The sequence below is a fragment of the Acomys minous genome (assembly GCF_964271855.1).
Source record: "Acomys minous genome assembly, chromosome: 17".
In the NCBI taxonomy this organism is placed as follows: Eukaryota; Metazoa; Chordata; class Mammalia; order Rodentia; family Muridae; genus Acomys; species Acomys minous.
In genome coordinates this window covers 47102889-47125980 of record NC_140500.1, presented here as the reverse complement: position 1 = coordinate 47125980, position 23092 = coordinate 47102889, and the positions used below count along the sequence as shown (strand labels likewise).

Here is a 23092-nt window from a genome sequence, read left to right as displayed (position 1 = left end):
CAGATTTAACATAGGAATGTTCCCAGAAGCACAGCCAATCAATTTTGACAGAGGAACCCAAATCGTTTAAGATACACTGCCTCCTCCTCCTCATTTCATTGACCATTGGAAAAAAAGGACATTTAAAACAATTAGTCCTGAAGGGTATACAATTTGCTAGAGCTCACAGCAGAGTTCATAGTCAGTATGAAAATTTGAGTCCCTAGATTTGGGTGATTGACACCTGGGGACGATGCTAGGCCATCTTCAAGGCTCCTTTTTGGGAAAAAAAAATGTTAATGGGAAACTCACAGAAAAGGTCTTTTTGACATAACTCATTGTATCAAGTTATAAGAACTTCATAGTAAGTTCATAGTTGACACTCACCACCCCAAGTGCACTAGAACATTTCCACCTGATGGAATCATTAAGGAGGAGGAAGAGGAGGAGGAGGAAGAGGAGGAAGAAGAGGAAGAGGAGGAGGAAGGGGAGGAAGAGGAGGAGGAAAAGAGGGATGAGGAGGAAGAGGAGGAAGAGGAAGGGAGGAGGAGGAAGAGGAGGAGGAGGACGAGAAGGAAGAGGAGGAGGAAGAGGAGGAGGAGAAAGGAGGAAGAAGAGGAAGAGGAGGAGAAGAGGAGAGGAGGAAGAGGAGGAGAGGAAGAGGAGGAGCAAAGAACTGAACTATTCAAGAGCAGAAAAAAGTGCTTGCTGAGCATGCGCAAAGCCCTAGGCTCAGTCTCCGGCAATGTGTAGAACAGAAAACACAATTCCAAAACAAAGCCTTCTGAAAAGCAAAATGGTCTTTAGAATGCACAGCTTTCCACACTGCTGAGTGAAATATGCCCTTCCCATGGTACATAGAAAAACAATCACCTGCACTAAGAAATTCACAGCTATGGTACTTAATAAATATGGCACTGCAAATATCAAAATGATTTCTGAAATGCCACCTCCCTGCTACTTTGCAATCCTCATGAACCCGTTACAAACGCACCACTGGGCCCAAGGGAGAGATCTTTCTTCTTTAGACAATTCAAAGATAATCTCCCCAGTTGATGGGAGAACCTTTCCAGTGATGGACTTCAAGACCAACTCCCTTGAGGGTCACGGGAAACAAAGAGTGTGCCAGGAACAATCCACTCCACAAAAGGAAAATGGCTTTGAACAGCTGCATAAATATGAGTTACTCAGGATGTTCATGTCCCGGGTCTTACAATTTTATGAGGCATCTTTGTTGTCATGTCCACCCAAGGGCACAACATGACCTTCTGCTATTGGAAAGCAATGAATCACATTGCTCTCCTTAGGCAGGAAACAAAGGTGACCTTTCCTGGCTAATGCTTATGTTGTTTTCTTCACAGAGAAGGAACCACTGAGCATTCTGTTTTCAATACAAAAACAAACAAACAAACAAACAAACAAACAAACAAAATGCACTCTTGGTAAAGAGCCATGCAATAGTTCACATGCCAGACAACATAGGGTGAGTTTAATTTTAGGATACAAGGTGACTCGTTCTGTCCGATTTTCTGTACCTTGGGCAAGTTCTGGAAAATGATGAACTCTTCCTCTTAAACTTCACTAGGATCAAGACCACCAGGTCGCCATGCTGCAGTCACGCCAACCGTGACGCAGCTCTTTTTGTAATCCAGGCTGGCCTCAAACTCACTATGGAGCCAATGATGACCTTTAACTTCTGATCCTCCTGCCTCCACTTCCCCAGTCGATTACAAACACGCACCATCAAAGCCAGTTTTATGTGGTGCTAACAAGCAAGCCCAGAGCTTCTGCGCTTGCTAAGCAAGCACTGTACCAACCAAACTACATCCCTAGCCAACACCACCATTGCCATCAGTCAGCTTCAAAACTCATTTATTTTTAAAGAGTTTCCAGAAGTATCAGTGATGAAAGACACTGGCCACATCGAAGCTAAGATGTTTAAAAATGTTTTATGGTGCCTGGTCATTCTCAGAATGCACTAAAAAGACACAGACGACATTTGGATGCCGGGCTGTGCTTTCATCTCTCACCTGACACGGTGGCATTCTACAGAGGCAGGTGCTTTTCTACAACAAGAGAGCAGGACGTCATTTCATGTTTCCCAATGCTGAGAAACTTTGAGGTTTCTGGGCAGAAGAGACTATTCTTCAGATGTTTAATTTATTTCCGTGTTACACAGCAAAGAATGCTGCCTTCCCTTGATTTCTTATCAAGGAAATAGAGAGGCTGCACCTTTTTGTTCTCTTGATCTACCCGCCTTCCCTGTTAGCGGGGTGAGCTCCCGGGGGAGTGGTTCTTTCTGAAGGTAGCTGCTCACTTGGTGGAGGCACTTTGCGGGCACTTCCTGCAGCCCACATGCCAATCCCTTCCCCATCCTGAGGGTTTTTTGTTTTGGTTTTGGTTTTATTTTTGTTTTTGTTTTCTATTCTTAAAACGTACGCCATAGACATGCACCTATTCTTTTTTATTTTTTAAAGGGCAATGGGATGGGGCCTCATACCGGGATCTGATCCGGAATAAAAACTTAGACAAACTCAGGTGTTAGGGGCATTTGGAACATAAATACTCAGCTTTGGTTAAGAAAATTATCTAGATCGAGCCGGGTGTGGTGGCGCACGCCTTTAGTCCTAGCATTTGGGAGGCAGAGGCAGGTGGATCACTGTGAGTTCGAGGCCAGCCTGGTCTACAAAGTGAGTCCAGGACAGCCAAGGCTACATAGAGAGACCCTGTCTCGAAAAAAAAAACAAAAAAAAAACAAAAAAAAAGAAAAGAAAATTATCTAGATCATAAAGACCAAACACACACACACACACACACACACACACACACACACACACACACACAGCCAAAGAAAAAGTAAGTATGATCTGAATAAAGTAGAAGATGTATCATACACTGGGCCTTAAGCAAGGACAATGAATTCCTCGTCATCCCCAGGATGAGCTGTGTACACACAGACAGCTGTAAAGGGCGTTGCTTTGACAATTACAACATCTGAACAGAGGATGTACAGCACAATGCTGAATCAACATTCAAACCCCGCATTCAAACTCCTTATGTTGGTTATATTGTAGTTCAGAAAAATTCCTTCTCGCTGAAAATATGCTTTGAAATATTAATATATATATGTATATATATATTAAGGGATAATACCTCTAACTCATTTGAAATGAATTCAAGGAAAAGAAAGAAAGGAAACAGAGAGAAGATAGGAATGGGGGGTGCACGCAGGAGGGAGGGAGGCAGGGTCTGAGGGACGGACGGTGAGGAGGAAAGAATGAATGAGTGAGTAAATGAATGAAGGAGCACAAATCAATGAGCAGCGGTCCCTGGTGGGCAGGGGAGGCAGTCCGTGGGAAGGCTTTGTACTGTTCTTTCAACTTTCCATTGTCAGAAACATCAAAATGAGGCACGCACTTGAAAGGCTTCCATTTATCAGACGCGTTAGAAATGACTGACACTGTAATTAGCTTTCCTAAGCAAGGGGAGTCCACAGCTTGAACGCTGGAGCTAATCCTCCAAACCCCCCAAGGAGGCCGACTTGTTTTAGTGTTTAAAACTCTTACTGGGCCAGCGAGATGGCTCAGTGGGCAAAGACACTTGCTGCCAGGCCTGATAGCCTGAGTTTGATCTCTGCAACCCACATGGAGGAGAGAAAGAGCTGGCTTGACCTCTGCCCTCCACTGTGGTACATACATACATACATACATACATACATACATACATACATACTATATATCACATATATATCAATAGAATAGTATTTGATTAAATAAATAAATTTTAGTGCTAGGCATGGTCTCTAGTACCAGCACTGAGAAAATGGAGACAGAAGGGTTAGAAGTTCAAGGATATCCTCACTACCTAATGACGTCCAGGCCAGCCTGGGCTACATGACAGTTTATCTCCTCTGTCCCTGACCCTCCTAAAAAAAAACAGACTCTTACACAGGACCTACTATAGATCAAACACCCAAATACTGTGTTAAGCATTTTAAAATATTAACTCCCACTGTATACCATGGTGTGCATCTTTAATTCCAGCTACTTGGCAGAATAAGACAGTTGGATCCTAGGTTCCAGGCTAGCCTGGACTACTCCTAAGACTCTGTGTTAAAATAGAGTTAGAATTGACGTAGGGGCAGTTCAGTGGCAGATTATTTTCCTGGCATGAATAAGCCCCTTCCCTCAACACCCTGTGTTGCAAAACAAGCTAATGAATTAATAAGCACATTCATTTAAAATTATGGCTTTTTTATTTTTGTTCCCTTGTGGCATGGAAAAGGATGAGAGACTTGACCAGTGTCACTCAGCTAAGAAGTTCAAGAGCTAAGATTCGCATTCTAGCTGTCACCAAGATACCTAATGTCTGAAATCTACTAGACTTACTAATACATTCCCAAAGCCTGTGCAGCATTTCTCATGCATTTTATGTCCACCAAAAATCAAGCCAATTTTCGTTGGCATCTGAAGACACAGACCCACAGCCTCAGGGACTCAGGCTGCAATGACTTCATCAGCAGACCCCAGATTGGCTCTGTAACAGTTTACACGTATCTCTGCACATCAGTTGTGCTTTGTCTTAAAAGGAAGATGGCAGGTCAGGTTTCTGATGCTTGAAAGGTTCCTGAAAGGCAGCTAGCTCCAAACCCAAACGAAGGTGAACCCTGCAAGGACTACATGGTCTGAGCCACCATTTTATCAAACATGTGAAAACAGCCACGCTGCAGATCAGAACCCTCGAAGAGTTGGGTGGAAGCACCCCAGCATCGAGTGGCCTGCATAAAGACTGAATCACTTCTGTTGTCTTCCATGACGGAATCCAGCACCAAAATGAAGCCAAAACAACTAAGTAGTGACACTTTCTCTATTCTATATATGCAATTACGTTTATTACCTGACACGGTCCCATTCAGAAACACGTTCACAAGAATCTAGCAAGCCAGAATCTTCCTTAGTTACAAGTCAACCGTTCAAATTGCCTTTCCTGCTAGCCACTGGTGGGGAAGGTCTCCAAGGGCCTCTTGCATCAGCACCACAGTGGTAAGGACACATCATTAGCTGTTTATAGAATCACCACCAGATCTGCGCTGACCTCCAGGGCTGGTATCTACAGGGATGGTCAGGTGGCTTCTACTCACAGCCCTTGGGTACCAGGTGCAAGGCAGAATACTGCTAAGCCAGTGTTATTGAGAGGCAGCAGCAGAGTCTCCAAGCATGCTAAATCATTCTTGAGCACTTGTTCCCACTCAAGACAGAAGATGACAGAGGTGGAAAAAGAGTTCACAAATATTATGAACTATTATGAAATGCTATGAAGATGAATAGTTGATAAAACTTCAGTTTGGGGAGCGCAATGGGGTCTTATGTGTGGAAGAGGGGTGGAGCCTACAGTCTTAGTGACAAGTCTCACCAGTAAGTACCAGACACTCTGGAAGGGGACCTGCCCACACAGAAGGAGCCATCAGACCCCCAGACAGAAACTAGGAGGGATGTTTCCATTTCCAGTTGCTTAAAAAAAACGACTGCATTGGATGTCGTTGCTGATTTGCCACCAATACATGGCCAGTGAAACCTTTCTCTGGTGAATTTATTCTGAAAGAAAACAGGAGTAAATGCGCTCCTGGGGCTAAAGCACGTGCTGACGGAAGCCACAGGTTGCCGGCATTTTTGACCAGTGTGTTACAAGCGGCATCTCACCGCCGAAGCCTCCATCAAGCCCTCGTTTAAGATTATCACATGATGCATGGAATGACCTTGCCAGCAGAATGCAGGCATCATCTACATTAAGGCAGCCTACTTTTCTGTCGATATGTGGTAGACACATGCCACAAATTGCCTTTTTATAGCTCCCTTAAAAACATCAATGAAGAATTTACTACTGGATCATTTTACAACATACTAAAGTACACTGTAAATGAGCCATTAAAGACAATAACTGGTGTCTATTAAAAATTAAAGAATTTTATAAATGGCATTTTAATTTCACATGTTATCAATACCTTCTGTTCTGAGTGATGGGGTAGAGTTCTTGCCGAGGGCTCCTCTAATTGGAGCTGAGTTAAATTAATTAAATATACATGCCACGTCCCTTTATGGCTTGCGCTCTGATTTTAAGACCCGAGAAATTCCTTCTGACTAAGCAGCCTTTTCATCCCCACGAGGTGATACTCCTTTCTAAAGGAGACAGGACCAGACCCCTCATTTTCATCATTGAGGAAACACTAGTTAGCCCTCAGGTGACCACGAGAAACACAAAGCAGCTACTCTAAGCAACAGCGCTGCAGTGGGGGCCAGAACACATGAAACAGCGGAATCCGATGAGTTATATAAAATAAAATGCACTCACAAAATCCAGTGTCAACCAGCACAGCTGCACAGCCCGCCATCCAAGAGAAATTAGCCAGGTCTGGTGCTGAACAAATATGACCGGTAATGGCAATTTAGCCATAAATCTCTCAAGGCCCAATTATCCTCAGTGCAGAGGCTTGAGTCCTTTTAATTAGACTAGTCTTTAATTGGAAATGTTCCTCTCATTTTTCAGATAATCAAAACAGAGTGACAAGGATTGTAGCTACCATCATAAAAGATCAGCATAGCATGGAGGTGGCTTGTGAGCTACCAACTCAGAGCATAATCCAGAACCACTTGGTGTGATATGATTTTCTCGAAGCTGTGTGTATAAGTACCTTTAACAGTACCCCTGCTATGGTACGTCTTCCTGGGGGTGGGTGGCAGACTGCTGACAAAACTGACATGTGACCCTCCAAGAGAGAATGATGTGTTACTGCCCCTCCAATACACACACACACACACACACACACACACACACACACACACACACACACACCATACTCCAGGACAGCTACTCTGCCTATCACAGGACTTAAATATGTGTTGTTTATAGGGTAGACCTCTCCCTCAAAACATGAACAGCCACTTGACCAAAATTGATAGAATTTTACTAAGAGCCCGGTCAAGCATCTTCTAGCCTCAGCTTTGTTTAAACAGTGTGTGTGACTCGGCTTGAAAGACATTCTTGGACAGACTCTCAAGATAAATTCAGGCAAAGCAGGATGGCATAGCAAGACAAAGCCCATTGCAGACAATATTGGCCACTTTAATCCATTACTGGGATAAAGGCTTCTTAAAGGCTTAATCTAAACTTATATTAAATGTGCAACGTTAAATTTATCTTTTGTTAGACAAGAGAGCCCTCTTGTGGACAAAGAAAGGAAGTGTATTGCCTGCTTACGTTGACTGCCAATCGGTACTTTCATTATAATACACTTTAATGTTTAATACAGAATACAAATAAATATCCTTAAGTAAATATAAGATGTAAATAGACTTGCCATCTGAAAAAGCTAAATCAATAAGCAACCGCTTATAATGAAATGGCAATTATTTCTAACTCCTACCCTACTAAATGCAAGCGTCACATGATGCCATATTTTCTGCTTCTCCCTGGTACCTTTAGAACGCAATCCCAGCAACAGTCGATCGAGGTTCCTGAGCTACTGAAAGCTGCTCAAAACACTTGCATATACTGACTGTGAACTTGATTCACACACTGTGCGAGAACGCGCTAGGAAGATTAGGAACAAAATTGTTTCCCCAGAAGTGGCCATCTAACCGGAGACCACACACTTACATGGAGCAGCTGAGAGGATACTCCATCATAGCGGTGGTGTCTTTGGGGGATGGTGAAACTTAAGACCTGACCCCTGGATCATCAGTAAGGCCCTCAGAGATTCAGGGAAGAGGACAAGAAAGATGAGCCTTGGGGCTTGTTTACTGCTTGGTCCCTCTGAAGGGGAATGGTCTTCTCATTCTGGTTTGAACTGGGATAGAGAAAGGATACAGGGTAGCAAAGCAAGCGGGGCAGACAGCATTCAAGTCACACAGTCCTCCACATCCCAGCTGGGTGGTCAACAGGCCACTTCTGCACGGGTAGCCCTCTTTTGTTTATTTGGCTTGGTCTTTGGTTTTTCAAGACAGGGCCTCTCTATGTAATCTCTGACTATCCTGGACCCACTTTATAGACCAGGCTGGCCTTGAACTTACAGAGATCCACCTGCCTCTGCCCCTGCCTCCCAAGTGCTGGGATCAAAGGTGTATACCACCGCACCCAGCTTGAGTAGCTTTTCTTATACGAACCTTGTGCGTAGAGGAAAGACCCGGTCCTGGGAGTCCTGCAACCTGTGCCCCAGCACATGGGGACAGATGCCCTGGTAAACAAATTGAGGAAGCTGCTGCAGCTGGGATGAAAATTCTAGAGAAAGGGGGAGCACAGCGGGACTGGGCATGGGTAGAGGAGGCTGCTGGGACTTGGTACTTTGGGATGGTCTGGCATCTCTAGGAAGGTACCTCAGCGTTGTGATGGACACGTGACCTAAGGAGGAAGGAAAAAGCAACCACAGTGGGTTCAGGAACAGCGAGGCAGCCAGAGCAGAGTTAGCAAAGGGGGAGGAAGTACATCAGAGTGTACATGAGAAGGACACAGACGAGCTCAAGTAGCCCAGGCTGGCCTCAAACTCACTATGTAGCCAAAGATAACCATGAACTCTTGGTCTTACTGTCCCGCACCACCACCACCAAGGGGATTACAGGCATGTGCCACCACATCCTCGCAAAGCACTCTAACAAATGAACTAGAGTTTGGTTCCAAATGCAACATGGGAATATAGAATAGGAGAAAAGCCCGCCCCATCCCCCAACCCTACATTAACTCTCTATAAGACCACGATCTGTCCCACAGTATATCAGCAGACCTACCTGTGACCTCAAGATGTGAACCCCACCACCACATGGCTGATTTTTAGGTACACCTTAAGATCTCAACAAAAGAACCAGGGGATGCGTTTGGCCAGCTGTCTGGGAAAAGGGAACCAATGAAGCCAGGTCTCCATGCTAGGGTCCTCGTATATGCCTGCTGGATACCTCCATCGCTCAAAGGAAAGGCAAACTAGTAAACTACCCATGGGGCTCAAGCCCAGGGTCAGGGTGCCAAAAGCACTGGCTTTTATCTGACGGAGGTCTTCTATCATACAGTGGATTCTTTCCTCCCTTCCCTTTCGCTGCCAGGAAGCTCGGTGCCATTTTACAGTCCGTTTGCAGTAGGTGAGTAGGGCCTTTTGTTGCGGTGCATTGTACACTCAGCTCCGCCTTCTCTCCCCTTCTCCCTCTGCCTGGATGCTCTCTGGAATCTGCTTGGATGGGGACATTAACAAGGCACCATATGCACTAACTGATTCAAGTTCAGCTCATCGTCATCATCATCCGTCCACTGATGCCCCTTGCCTCTACCCACCCACAAGACAAAACATCCACTGTGACAAGGCTCTGAGGGGAGAGAGAGCTATTTCCAAATAACAAACTGCAAAAGCTAGGCTGCACGGACCACACAAGCAATGAGCATCCCCGGATACAGGGATGATGTCCTGAGAGACAGCAAGACTGTGGGGGCTGTGACAAGAAACTGGTAGGGTGTGGAGAAGGGCAAATAAGAAACTGAGGAAGAAGACCGGTGTTCGCAGTCCAGAGAGCAAGAAGACGACACGATAAACAGGAGACCAGGTGGACAGGGCTACCTCAAGGACATACCTTTGACAGCCTCAGGAGAGATCAATCTTGGCCAGCAGTAATCAATAACCAATCACTTTCCGCAAGATTAAGATCAACACGTTGTGTATGATACAGGAAAGTGTTCACAGGCCCCCAGGGAGTACTGTGAAGCCCTAGACACCGGCTACATGGCCTGTTTAAGAAGAGAAGGGAATCAAAGAGCCGTTGTTACGATGGGCGAGCTGCAGGAATAAGGGTCACACATCGTACCAAGTGGCATTTGGTCCTCAGAACAACACTAGAAGGCAGTGGGTTCTTGCTGTTGTGTTTGTTTTTATTGAAATTCCTATTGGGCAGAGGAGATGAAAAATTAAATCTGCCTACTCAGGTATAGACCCCAAAGCAAGCAAGAGACTTAGGATTTCAAACTAGCATTAAGGGTGCGCTACCTGGAAGAAGAAAGAGAGAGAGAGAGAGAGAGAGAGAGAGAGAGAGAGAGAGAGAGAGAGAGAGAGAGAGAGAGAGAATAGAGGTAAGGGGAGAAAGGAAAGGGAGTTGAGACAGAAAAGGGCTGGGCCAAGACTTTGAAAGTCGGATGTGTGGACCACACTAGAAGTCTGGCTTGGAACCCCTGGCTCCAATGGGAGCCCCTGAAAAAGATGGAGTTCTTGCAACATTAGGCTGTGATGATGGAGGAAGATGCTCAAGCACCTCTAACTTTACATATGCAACCTTTATAAACAGATGAACCGCCCATCAAATACCCCTGAGACATTGGGGGCCCCTCGAGCTCTCACTGGAAAAGGCCCTTGGCATTCCCAGAGGACCCCTTAAGCAAGCCCCTCCTGGGGCCTGGCACCCTTGTCCAACGTCAGACTTGGGGGGGGCATCCCCCTTACCCTCGTCTCAAAGGCAAACAGTTTCCAGGTTCTGTCTCACGGCCAAGTTTTTAACTGGAGATATTTTCTTTGCTCTTGACCTAGTTCACAACGAAAATTTTATTGTAAACATCTGGGGGGCAGCAGGGTTGCTCTGGGTTTCAGCAACCCATGCAAATTCAACACAAGCCAGGTGACACCTCCTCTTCCCAGAATGCGGAGATAGGACTAGGCAATAGCCTGGTGCTTAGAGCTAAGTAGTAGAGACGAAAAGTACATTCAGGAAGGATGGGGTGGCCTCTTCCCCGACTCACTCACCCATGCAGGACAACAAAGAAACTGACTTTCCAGAGGCAAGGCTGTCTTGGGTGCACAAAAGCCCGAAATCAGATGGATAAGCACAATCCGGATCCCTAAAGGTCATTCTCTGCAGTTTCCAGACTTCTCTCAGTCCGTCTGTGCACTTCCCTTCCACTCTGTAAGAACTTCTTTAGCTAGTAAAAATTCAGTAATAATTCTCACCTTTGCTAGGCTTTGCTGGAGTGGGTTTTTTCCCAAATGAATGTATCCCATTCCATAGACAGGGAAACTGAGCACCATCGCACTCAACAGCCAGTCACACGACAGTGAAGTTCAAAGGAGACAAGGCAGGAAAGCTCCCTATGAGACGTGCCTGAGCCACTATGAGCTAGAATTAGCAACAGCAGCAGCCACTGCTACATCTGCAACTAACCAATGCCTGGCTGTGCTCCAAGAGCCTTCATTTCATTGTCCCCACACTCTGAGAAGGGTGGTCCCACTATGTTACAGAGGAGAGTTGGACACAGCAGGGACACGGCTTGTGCATGGTCAGCTATCAAGAGGAGGGGCTGGGCTCTAAACCCACACTCCAGCGTCAGCCTGCTGAGCACTGGGAACAAGACCTTCCTCATATGCCAAAGTGTGTTTTCTGTAATAGCTGCAGTCACTCCTCCCTCTAACTGCAAACAGGACTGTTTTCCGGTCAGTACCTGAACCATTTCCTCTCCCAATCACACACACACTAGTGTAGTGGTTCTCAGCCTTCCTAATGCGGCGACCCTTTAATACAGTTCCTCATGTTGTGGTGACCCCGCCCCCCAACCATAAAGTTATTTTGTTGCTACTTCATAGCTATAATTTTGTTCTGAATTGTAATTCAAATATCTGTGTTTTGCAATGGGCTTCAGAGGACCCCTGTGAAAGAGTCATTGGACCTCCAAAGCGCTTGCGAGTCACAAACTGAGAACCACAGCTCTAGTGAGCCACTCACTGTCTTCCGGATTTCTGCCTCTGTTATCTCCCATTTGTGTGCGTATGTCTTTGTATGGGAAGCCACTGTGACCTGGCTGGACACTGACACACAACATGCCCAAACAAGACACCGGGTTGTTCATCCCAAGCACCATGCACAGGGTGATAATCAGCAAACCAATCTTGCCTGAGAAAACCTGACAAACCAAGTTAGGAAAATCACTTTCCAAAGTATTTTCAATCTAATAAGTAATTTCAGACATCGTTGGTTCTTCCGATCAATGGTCATTTCTATAATAGATTAAAGAAAGGGGGAAAAAAAACCCAAGGGTGGAAATCCTGAGAGAACTTCCCCACTTCCTTACTCGTATCTGGCCTGTAACGGTGATAGACCCAGTGTGTTCACTCAGTGCACACTCCCCAAGCCTTTCTGGGAAGCCAGATGCTGCAGGTCACAGACTCCCCACCACACAGGAGCTCAGCACAGGCTTTGAAGGATGCTGGGTGTGGGGAGGTGGGGAGGGGCAGGTACCAATGAGAACAGGAACCATCAGTCTCAGAGCAGCCTGAAGCTGAGGTCTTTGAGTAGAATTCAGAAGCCCATGAGCCTGCACGAGAAAGGAAATACAGTAGCATTGTGTCTCCCCAAATCTCTCTTTGAAGTTCATTATTTCCTCCTATTGTAAATGTTGACAATAATACATACCTGTGGGTATCGAACAACTGGTCACAAACAGGAACCATGGGTAGTTTCAGTCTCCTTACAGTTTACCACTAACACCTTCAAATGCACGCCGGTCAGCAGCCTGACAGTCCCATAGGAATGAACCTGCTGTCCCCTGTGTGCCCTGAGCCCGGATACCTGAGCCTAGTGTTCTGTATCACACAGACCTTCGGTGTTTTCACCGCTGAATTCCTGCACCACTGGCTTTCTCTGGAATCTGATGCATTTGGGAGCCAGGGTGATGGCTCAGCGGGTAAAGCCCCTGCTGAACAAACTTGAGGAGTTTGGAGCTCCAGCACGTGTGTGTGTGTGTGTGTGTGTGTGTGTGTGTGTGTGTGTGTGTGTGTGTATAAAAGCCAGGCAGGGCAGCGAACACCTGTAACCTCAAGCTAGAAGATGGTGGGGTGGGAGACAGGCAGAGCCCTCACCAGCTAGCCTAGCCAAAGTGGTGGGTTTCAGTTTCCACCAAAGACCCTGACTCAAAAATAAGTGAGTGAGTGAGTGAATGAATGAATGAATGAATGAATAAAGACGCCTGACAGTGACTTCTGACATATGTGTGTGTACACACATGAGCAAGGGCACCGATACACTAATACACACACACACACACACACACACACACACACACACTCACACACACACACACACACACCACTCTCATACTCACACCCACAAAACATAATATTTGGGAAAGCCAGGTGCGGTGTCACAAGTTTAAGGCCAGCCTTGGCTATATAGTGTGTTCCAGGCCAGTATACACTGCAGGGTAAAACAGAAGGACCAGGCTGCTGAGATAGCCCAGCGAGTGAAGGTACCTGCCACAAAGCCTGGTGGCCCAAGTTTGATGCACAGGACCCTCATGGCAAAAAGAGAAAATCATGTCCAGCAACTTGTCTTTTGAACTACACACACACACACACACACACACACACACACACACACACACACACACCATCATCGTCATAATAATAATAATAATAAAATTTCATTTTAATAAAAGATAAAAATTTTTGAGGAACAAAATAGCAGCCATACTTCAGCTTTGCTGAATCTCTCAAGGGAACCACAGTACATCACACACAGAAAGGGTTAAAGAGCCCCCGATTCAGGAGTTGCAAGCCTTTTATTTATTGTATCTGGGCTGCCCTCTTCTCCTTTCTGTAAGAAGCCTCGAAGTTAACCAGCAGATGATGTAATGATTTCTATGTAAGACATTAACTTGTCACAAAAGCTCCAGTTAACTGTTGCAATGCTTTTTGGATGGGGAAAAAAAAAGCCCACGCACAATTTGTCCTGTACAGAGTCCGTTCGTTTCAAGTGCCTCTTGCAGCCACTCTCCTGTAATGTATTCCAACTTGCAAGTGTAGAAATGGCCTCATTATCCCCACAGAGGTCCTTCAGAAAGTCTGTTTCAAAGCGAGTACCTCAGAAAGTTAGCCCGCAGTTGGAAAACTAGCGCTATAAATACACATGGCCCAGGAAAGCAACATGGGCTTGACTTCATGACTGCTTCTTCAAGGAGGAAACCAGGAGAGTGTGAGGCCAGCAGGCTGCCAGGTGAAACAGCTGTGAGAGAGGAGAGATGAAGACTCTAAGATCTTCAGGATGACGAGGGTCAGAGGCCCAAGAACAAAGAGACCCTCGTCATCCTGAAAAGAGGCAAAGAAAATAAGCAGGCAAATGTTAACAGAGATATTGATAAAAAGCTCGGAAGTGACTGCGGTGCTGGCTGCTGGGATCAAAAAGACCAGGGACAATGGCGCCAAATCATTGGTACTAATGGAGCCTTGGTATAGGTCTCCCCAAAGCGGAGCTTCACACAAGGATGTGGAAAAGAACACTTCGTAAGGATGACGCTAGCAAGATGGCTGGATTCCACCAAGCTTCCTCACAAGAGCAGAGATGCAGAATGTTCTGCCAGAAGCTGTTTATGCACCAGCTGTACGTCACCTAACATGGAGGGTTTCCCTCAGGAGCATTCACTTCCGGTTTAAAGGAAGTAAACTTCTGGACTGCCTGTGCTAGCCTGCCACTGTGTGAGAGGCGGCCCCATGAGGAAGGTAGGAAGATGCTGGGTGACTTCTAGGACCAGAATGGGACCTGCTGGCCTTTGTAATTTGTCAAAATCTGTAAGTATTTAGAGATGTGCCATGAGGTAACAGAAGTCTCTCCTACCCACAAATGTGGAACCTAAGCTTTTTCTTTCTAGCGGATCTTCCTCAGCATTCATTTGTAAGCTTCATTCGCTCACCATGTAACTCTTAACCCCAATGTATGCTACGCACTGGAGCCTTGCAGTGAGTGAGCCAGGAGAGTTCTCCTGTGTCTACAGATCCTATAGTTTGTTTTTTTTTAAGTTAAAATGTAAGGTATTGATTGTTAAAACAGGAGATAAAACAATAGGGATAACGAAGGGGAAAGGCAGAGAGATATGACTAGGCAACAGAAGTCAGGGGAAGTCACTGGAGTTGGAACCTACAGGGTGAAGCAGCCATGAGTCACAGGGAAAAGGAATGCTGAGGCAGGAAACAAACCCTGAGGTTCTCGGAGCAAGGATCAGACATCAGGGCAGCCTCCTATGAGGGGAGGAAATAGAGCTTAGGAGCTTACAAATAGGAGATGCCAAACCTCTGTGGCAGTTCCTATTGAGATGCTAATGTGCCCTGTATGAAGCACAGGGGTCTCTCTTCCAACAGGCTTCTAGGCAAAACAAAGGGGTGTGTGTGTGTGTGTGTGTGTGTGTGTGTGTGTTTGTGTATGTGTTTATGTATGTGTGTGTGTGTGTGTGTGTGTGTGTGTGTGTGTGTGTGTGTGGTGTATAGTTATTATCCACATATTGCTGAACCCAGAATTTTCTTTGGTCTTACCCAACGTCAAAACCTCAAACTAGATTCCTCTGTAATAAATTGGTGATGGCACAGGGGCAGCAGGATTTCTCTATGGTACATCAAACTATGGCTACAGATAGCACAGAACAGAGCAGAGGAACAAGCAAAGGGAAGCTTCTATGATGCCAAAAGAGAAAAGGACCAGAGAGAAGTTGGCATGATGCCAAGGATGGAAAGGCAAGCACGCTGTGAGCCTCCCTAGCTCACCCCAGTCCCTTTTCTCTGTATTCTTCTGTGTTGATGGGACCGAAAACAAGCTGCCCTTACATCCACGGTATCTTTAAAAGGTAATATACAACCTGAGGTAGATAAGGAACAGGAAGTATAATATATGCGTGTGACATCACACACACAGTAGGTCAGTCTTGAAGCCAATGTAGTCAAGATACTCCTCAATGTAACCAGCGTCCTTCCTCAGAAAGGCAAATATGGTTCTCTCTCCCTCTCTCTCTCTCTCTCTCTCTCTCTCTCTCTCTCTCTCTCTCTCTCTCTCGCCTATACACTCTGATACACAAGAAAAACAAGTGCTGATGTCACAAGTCCCTCCCTGGGCATTGCACCTAAAGGCCTCAGCTGAGTACTCTCTGAGTTCAGACTAGGAGCCTTTTTGTCTTAGAAAACTTGGTATGCAAATGAGAGCAGCCATCAAAAAGCTTTTAATTTATCATTATCTAGCAAAACTATGTCAGAAACTTGTAACATGCACTAACTTGAGTGAATCTTGCAATAGCCTTGTGAGACAGAGACTTCCTTAAAGCCAAACACAGAAAGGTCTGGACTCCATAGCGAAGCTGGGATTCAAACCTACAAGGGTCCAGTGCTAGCTAGCATCCCTCTGTGGACACCAAGCTGTAGGTATCTGTTAAATCAGTGGTACCCAGGGCTCTTGTCTTGGTGATAGAGCTTTGGAGGTACCAGGACCCTGGATGTAGAGAATACCCTGGATCTTGTACAGAACTTATTGCCCACAAAAAGACAGTTTCCAGATTTCATTATACCCAACATGAGTTTCACTAAAGTGATTCCAGCCTAGCAGGGGACAAGAATATGAAAGAAAGAAAGTTTGAAGGAACTGATCTTCCTCTAATTCCACCACAGCCAAAGCAATTAATGTCCCTTGTCCAAAGAGAAGGTGGAAGCTATGATAGGTAGCCACTGTCACTCCCAACATAATAGCTTTCTTTATGGCCAGCTCCCTTTAAGTCATCTGTTTGGGACAATGCCTCAGCCTTCAAATGAAAAGTCGCCTGTCTTCTGATATGCATGTCAAGAAGGAAAAAGGGCTGGGATGAGCTGAGCCCAGCAGAAAATGAGAATGGCAACAATGGGGCTATTTTTGTTATGCTCCAAGCAAGGGGAACAACAGAAACACATGAGTCTCATGGCTAGAGAGCAGTGCGAAGCTACCCGGTGACAGCCAGTAGGATTGCTCAGTACACACTGTCCATTTGTGTTCATCAGGAAGAACGGGATGTCTTCCACAGAGGGCACAGGGGACACCAGTTAGAGGGAATTGAGGTTCCATCTCTGTGGCCCCAGGAGTCAGTGAGTCTGCCCTCTCTAAATAAGTCCAGGGCTCCTGGCCCTGATGAATTAAACCCCAGCTTCTCAGGGCAGGAAATCTGTCTGCAACAGCCAGAGCTTCAGAGAAACGCTGAGGAGTCTCAAAGAACAGGGATCCACCAGCAATTGAAAAACTCAAATCCTGCCAGGCAGCGGCCAGGAAGAACCACACCAAACCCAGGCAAAGTCCTCGGGTGTAGTGCTCAGAAGCAGGGGCTGGGGATGTGATAGCACACACGAGTCAGAAAATGCTGAAGAGGGTGAGGCAGGGAGATCGTGAGTTCAAGGCTAGCTGGAACTATATCCTGGGCTGGAAGTATAGGCCAGTTGGTAGACTGCTTACCTACCATGCATGAAGTCCTGGGGTAGATCCATAATACTAGATAAACAAAGCACAGTGGTGCTTGTCTACAATCCAGCAGTGGGTGGCAGAGGGGGGAGGTGAAGGCAGGTGGATTGGGTTTCGAGGCCATCCTTGGCTATGTAGTAAGTTCAAAGCCAGCCTTGGCTACAGAAAACATTGTTTTAAAGTGTGCCTGTGTATGTGTGTGTGTGATGTGTGTGTGGTGTGTGTGTGTGTGTGTGTGTGTGTGTGTGTGTGTGTGTGTGTGTGTGTGTGTAGGGTAAAGGGCCAGGCAGAAGGGTGGAAAGCTGTTGTCTCAGGAGCATCCCTGAAGTTGCACCCTAGCCACCTGCTAGGGCTGGAAGGGCAGGAGAGTGACCTTTCAGCCCGCATGGCTATTTGGTAACATTTGACATTTCACTCTTGTGACCACAGGACTGAGGGCTTTTAGTTGATCCTGGTAAAAAGGCTAATGCTAGTGCCTAGGGAATCACAGCTGTCCCTTCACACACCAAGTCACCAGCATGTCATTCACTTCTTCAGTCAGTCAGAGACTCTGGTAAGATCCAGCTAACTTAAGGTTAAAAGAGATGACGGTCAACCCTTTAAACTGGATGAACTGGAAGACCCCCTCAAGCCATTGTCTACACCACAGAACTTTCATACTTAAAAACAGAACTCATTCAGCAGCCACTTACTTCCTAACTGTCATTTCTAGACTTCTATGAGAAGGAGACATTCTACTTGGGGACCAGATCAGTGACTCTCAAAATTTAGCACCGAGAATTCTTCTGTAGAGTGAATCAGAAAATGTCAGTGCCCCACCCCACCCCCCACCCCCCGGTGTGTGTGTGTGTGTGTGTGTGTGTGTGTGTGTGTGTGTGTGTGTGTGTGTGTGTACTCACATACACAGTATATTACCCTGAGGCTGGGTCTTTATATTTACCCAGCAAACACTGTGACCGGCCGAGCCACCACCCACCCCTTCATTTTCCTTTAACTCACTTCAGCAACAAATCCCGTGTAGAGCCAGGTACCACTGCACTACCATAGGCTTCCAAACATCACTCAAAGTCTGATGCAATGATTGGTACTTAACTGTTTAAAAATCACAACCTGCTACTTCCTATGTGAAAACATAGGATGGTTAAGAGTTGGTCTGAAAACTTAGGGCACTTCTAATTCTTCCAAAGGGGTCCAAGTCTAGGCTTCTCTTCTGAGTTCACACTTCAGCGACTACAGCCCCCCGAAAATGCTAAGGGTACTGCTCACATTCTGAACAGCGTGCTGCCGAAAGCAGACACCAGCGAGGCTTGAGAAGAAAGCAATTATGCCAAGGCGATCAATAAAATGAACTGTAGCGATTAATCCTCCATAATCCATTTTCTTCCTATAGAGGGCTGCACTGGAGTTTCTTAGCAGCATTTCCAAATATCGCTATCATCTCCTTCGTATAAGGCAGAAACACCAGAGATAAAGCGGTGATGCTAATTTAGACGCAAACGATCTTATCTAAGACATTCACATTCCCTGTGTGTTTTAGACTGAGAGGGTCAAGGAAGGAGATCTAACAAAGGCAACCCGTGTCCTGCACTGTGGTCAGCAAGGTCCCTGGGCCGGTTCACTGACACCCCTCAATATCCCCCCAGGGGATGGGACTGTCACAGACATGGAAAAAATAGAAATGTAAAAGAGGCTGAAGGGTTTAACTTGCCGATGGCCATATGTATACCCAGACACCCCTCCCAAGCCGAAACTACTGGCTACTCCCTCCAAGTGGGGACCACCCTAACACAGAGCACATTTCTGCACTGGAGGATCCCCACGCTTTCATTTGCTCAACAAATATTTAGAAGTTTTCTATGTGCAGAACCCCACCATCCTACTGCCTGGCTTTAAAAATTAAGCAGAGCCCGCAATAAACAGGAGGGACACACAAAGACAGAGTTCGCATGAGATCTTGCATGAGACGGGAGGAAGGCCGCCTCATTACATCAGTTCCTCCCTAAAGACAGGGCAGGAAGATGACATGAACGGAGCTTTCCGGGGCCAGCACGGGGGGTGGGCTGTGAATGTCTGCAGGTTGCAGCTGCCTAGGCTCCAAGCCCTTATTAGTAGTAACACAATTTTTACCCATGCAGTGGGCTCTGGTGCCCAGATCATCAGCCCAAGCGCTGTGAAATCATTTCAATTCTCCGCACCACTCCTCTGGGGACATCATGCCCCTCCCGTCAGCACTCCCCGATCAATGTTTCATCCGCCACGTTTGAGAGAATCACTGATCCCTCTCATTCATTCTTTGGATCCAGACTCACAGAACGTTTCCCGCACCCTTTATCCCATTTTTTCACCTGAAATCATCAGCGCGCACTGGGAGGAACCTGTCTGTCCTTTCCCCCATCTGTTTGCCACTTTCTAGAACATTAAAGAGAAGCACACTCCTAAAGGGTAGAAGAGCCAATTTTGCTTCTCAACACCTGCATTGGTCCCTTTAATCATGAAACAACAGGAAGAAAAAAAAACCCAAACCCAAAATATCCTTTTGCTTTGACCAGTCCCATCCAATCGAGGGCTTTTTATTTGCTTGCAGAATAGCAGTACATCAAAAGCAGAAGGGTTAGGGCGAGAAGAGGGAAAGCCATGATTAAAAGCCTGCCGTAGCTCAAGGACACAAGCAACGTGTTAGCTGCTTGACTTAACTACGGCCCACTAATTAAATGCAAAACAGCGAGAAGCATGAATGTAAAATAAGATGAGCAAAACTATGTGTCGTCCCCCCTCTATAATGTGTTCTGGTCTCCCCACCACCAACAACCCCCACACCCACAGTCTGCTGGATTTTCCTACTCAAACACTTGGGCCAGATGAGCATGCTACCAGCACGCTGTTAATCATCACTTCCCGGTCTGCAAGTGCCTCCGCACCCGAAGAGAATTAATAACAGGTTCAGCTGCAGGCTGCCAGGCCAAGGCGCAGCTGGCCTCTATTCAAGTCCTCCTGGGCCCATGGCTTGTCACTGAAGCTCCAAGAGATCAAATTCAGTTTTCCTTCTGGGATAGCTTGACCATTGGAAAGCTCTAAGAAGAACGTCTACAGCAAGGGATTCTGAAAACCACTGGAGAATAACACCACAGAAGGAAGAAAACCGTGTAGGTGGCTGTTAAACCGTTCGTGGGTTCTAGGTTTTTCCCTAAGGCATTTCCCCCAAGCTCTAAGAAACTAGAGACACTAGGAGTGGGCACTCTGTCCTCCAAAGCACTTCCTTGAGAAAGCTCAACTCTGAAAATGGGTAGGAACTTAGGGATCTGTCACTCCCACAGGGACGAACAAGACGTTCGGATAATATTTTCACTTACTAGCCCTAACCCCAATGATTATAGCAACAGCCAAAATTGAAAGTCTACACAATGATGCTTACGTATAACAAAAGCGCTCTGCACCCAACTCTGTCCTGTAGGATGCTTCCCCTCTGCACCTCATTCTCACCTGATAGCACCTCTGCCTTACGGATGAGGGCCTTCATCCGACCAAAGAGCTCCCTCATCTGCCAAGGGTTGCAGGGACTGAAGCCAGCGTGTACGTCCAGGCGAGCATCTCCACAGCCAGTTTTTCTGAAAGCTGCCTACTTCTGCCCTCTTTCACACCTGGTGGCCCGGCAGGGTAGCGAAATAAAGCTGGCCACGAGGACTCAGAAAGGAACACAGGGAGGCGACACTGTCAGGCTGGGAAGCCAAGGGTGATGCTCATTGCAACCCCAGCACACTGGAGAGGCAGGGAGACAGGCTTGCTGGACACAGCGGGCTGGAAGCGGCTTGGTTTCCTTTAGCACAATGGTTAAAGCAGAGCCTTGAAGCCATGCTGCCTGGGTAAAAAGGTGAAGAGTTACTAAAGCGCAGTTTTCACTGCTGATTGTTCCTCCTGTGCCCTCTCCCCGCCACGTGATCCCGTGGCGTGGTAATCACTTGGAGAAATTGCTTGTTAGTGATCTGATAAACGGTTCAAAGATGTCCTCAGCAGGCTACTTCCCCTCACATCCCCCTTGGGTGCACAGTAATCCCACCCATCCCAACGGAACAGGAGAAGAGACGGGAAGATCTGGAATAACGCTTGACACACGGTAGACCCTATATAAGTGGTTACTGTGATCCTCTTTTTCTTTTTTTTTTTTTTTTTTAATTTTATCATTTCTTACTTCCAGCAAGCTGTAGACCTGACTCCCGATTAGTCTGGGGGGTGGGGGGAGAACAGAGACATGCAACAGAAATGCAAGCTAGCATCTATCAAAATATGCACAAGAGGGTCCCTAGCAGCTTTCTGTATGTATAGCAGCCAGACGTAGAAGGAACATTAAAAACCCTCCCACATTTAGCACAGGGTGGATAGGAGTGAACCCTTGAAACTGTAGAGTCCTACACCGTGATCATGAACGCCTGCCCCAGGCCACGGCAGACCTGAGCCTACACCTCAGGGAAGAATGTGAAGCCTCAGTTTCCGTGTAAAATGCAGCTTTGGAGGGAGAGGTGAGGTCTGCACAGAAAGGCAGTGAGTGGTCACCTGAGAGGAGCGGGTATGAGGAGAGGCGGGCGAGGGACCCATGTGCATGCTGGAACTTCTTCCGACTTCTACCTCATGGATTCAGACTATGAGCATATGTAAAAATCCACTAAGTCCCAAACTAGTTAAAACACTTGAAGGTACATGAAACCTTGGTTTCATAAGATGCCAAGGAAGTGTTACGTCAGTACAGTCGGTTGTATGACCTTAGGCCATCCACGCTTCTAAAGGCTGCTTGAAGAGTGGCACCTGTTAGCTATATTCATTAATCCAGAACACAAAACCTATTACTTCAGACAGTACAATCTTTTTTTTTTCTTTTTGGTTTTTTGAAGATTTATTTATTCATTATTATGTATACAGTGCTCTGCCTGCAGGCCAGAGGAGGGCACCGGATCACATTATAGATGGTTGTGAGCCACCATGTGGTTGCTGGGAATTGAACTCATGACCTGTGGAAGAGCAGCCAGTGCTCTTAACCGCTGAGCCATCTCTCCAGCTTCTTTTTGGTTTTTTGAGTCAAGGTTTCTCTGTGTAGCCTTGGCTGTTCTGGACTCACTTTGTAGACCAGGCTGGCCTTGAACTCATAGCGATCCACCTACTTCTGCCTCCAATGCTGGGATTAAAGGCATGCGCCACCGCGCCCAGCCCAGACAGTACAATTTTAAATTTGAGACCAAATTAAAGCATATGTCCATAAAAGTATGTAATAAATAAAATAGGGTTTTGTTTGTTTGGGAGGTTGTTTTGTTTTGTTATGTTTAACCACAGAGACTGGGGCAATGGCTCTGTGAGTGAAGTACTTGCCTTGTAAGCGCAAGGATCTGAGTCCAATCCTGGGAACTGCTAGGACCTGTGCCAGCTACGGGTGGTGGCTGATAACTGACATCCCAGTGCTGGACATGTGGAGTGAGGCTTGCTGGCCAGCGGCCTAACCTGGTGAGCTTCAGACCAGTGAGAGCTTGTCTCAAAGCAAGCTGGGCAGCTCCTAAGGGATGCAGTCTAGCCTCCAGGAGCACACATGGTCACACATGTAACACACACGCGCACACACGCACACACACACACACAGAGGCAGAGGATGTGAGTGAGGTGTGAGAACAGTGTGATCACTGGCACAAGGAGACAAACAGGCCTTCACTCTAGTCTAGGAGAGGGCAGACTACACTCGGAGGCCAAGCTAGGCCCTTTGTCTGCTTTTAAACAATCTGCAACGGAAGAACACTTTTTCCACCTTTACATGCATGGAGAGGAGCTGAGCATATGACTCACCACTAAGAAATAAAATACTCAAAGGATTTCAGAATAACAAAAGAACACTT

General features: G+C 46.4%; 1 protein-coding gene across 3 annotated transcripts in view; it reads right to left on the bottom strand.

Moving 5' to 3' along the window:
• The window catches only part of TAFA4 (TAFA chemokine like family member 4), a 179947-nt gene that overhangs the window by 138388 nt on the left and 18467 nt on the right, over positions 1–23092 (bottom strand). The window contains exon 1 of one of the 3 annotated variants that reach the window (XM_084764925.1): positions 8139–8207. The exons of the other annotated variants lie outside the window; for them this stretch is intronic. The gene's annotated coding sequence lies outside the window, so the exon portion shown is untranslated. Of the gene's footprint in view, positions 1–8138; positions 8208–23092 lie in introns of those variants that run through there. 3 annotated transcript variants of the gene reach the window in all.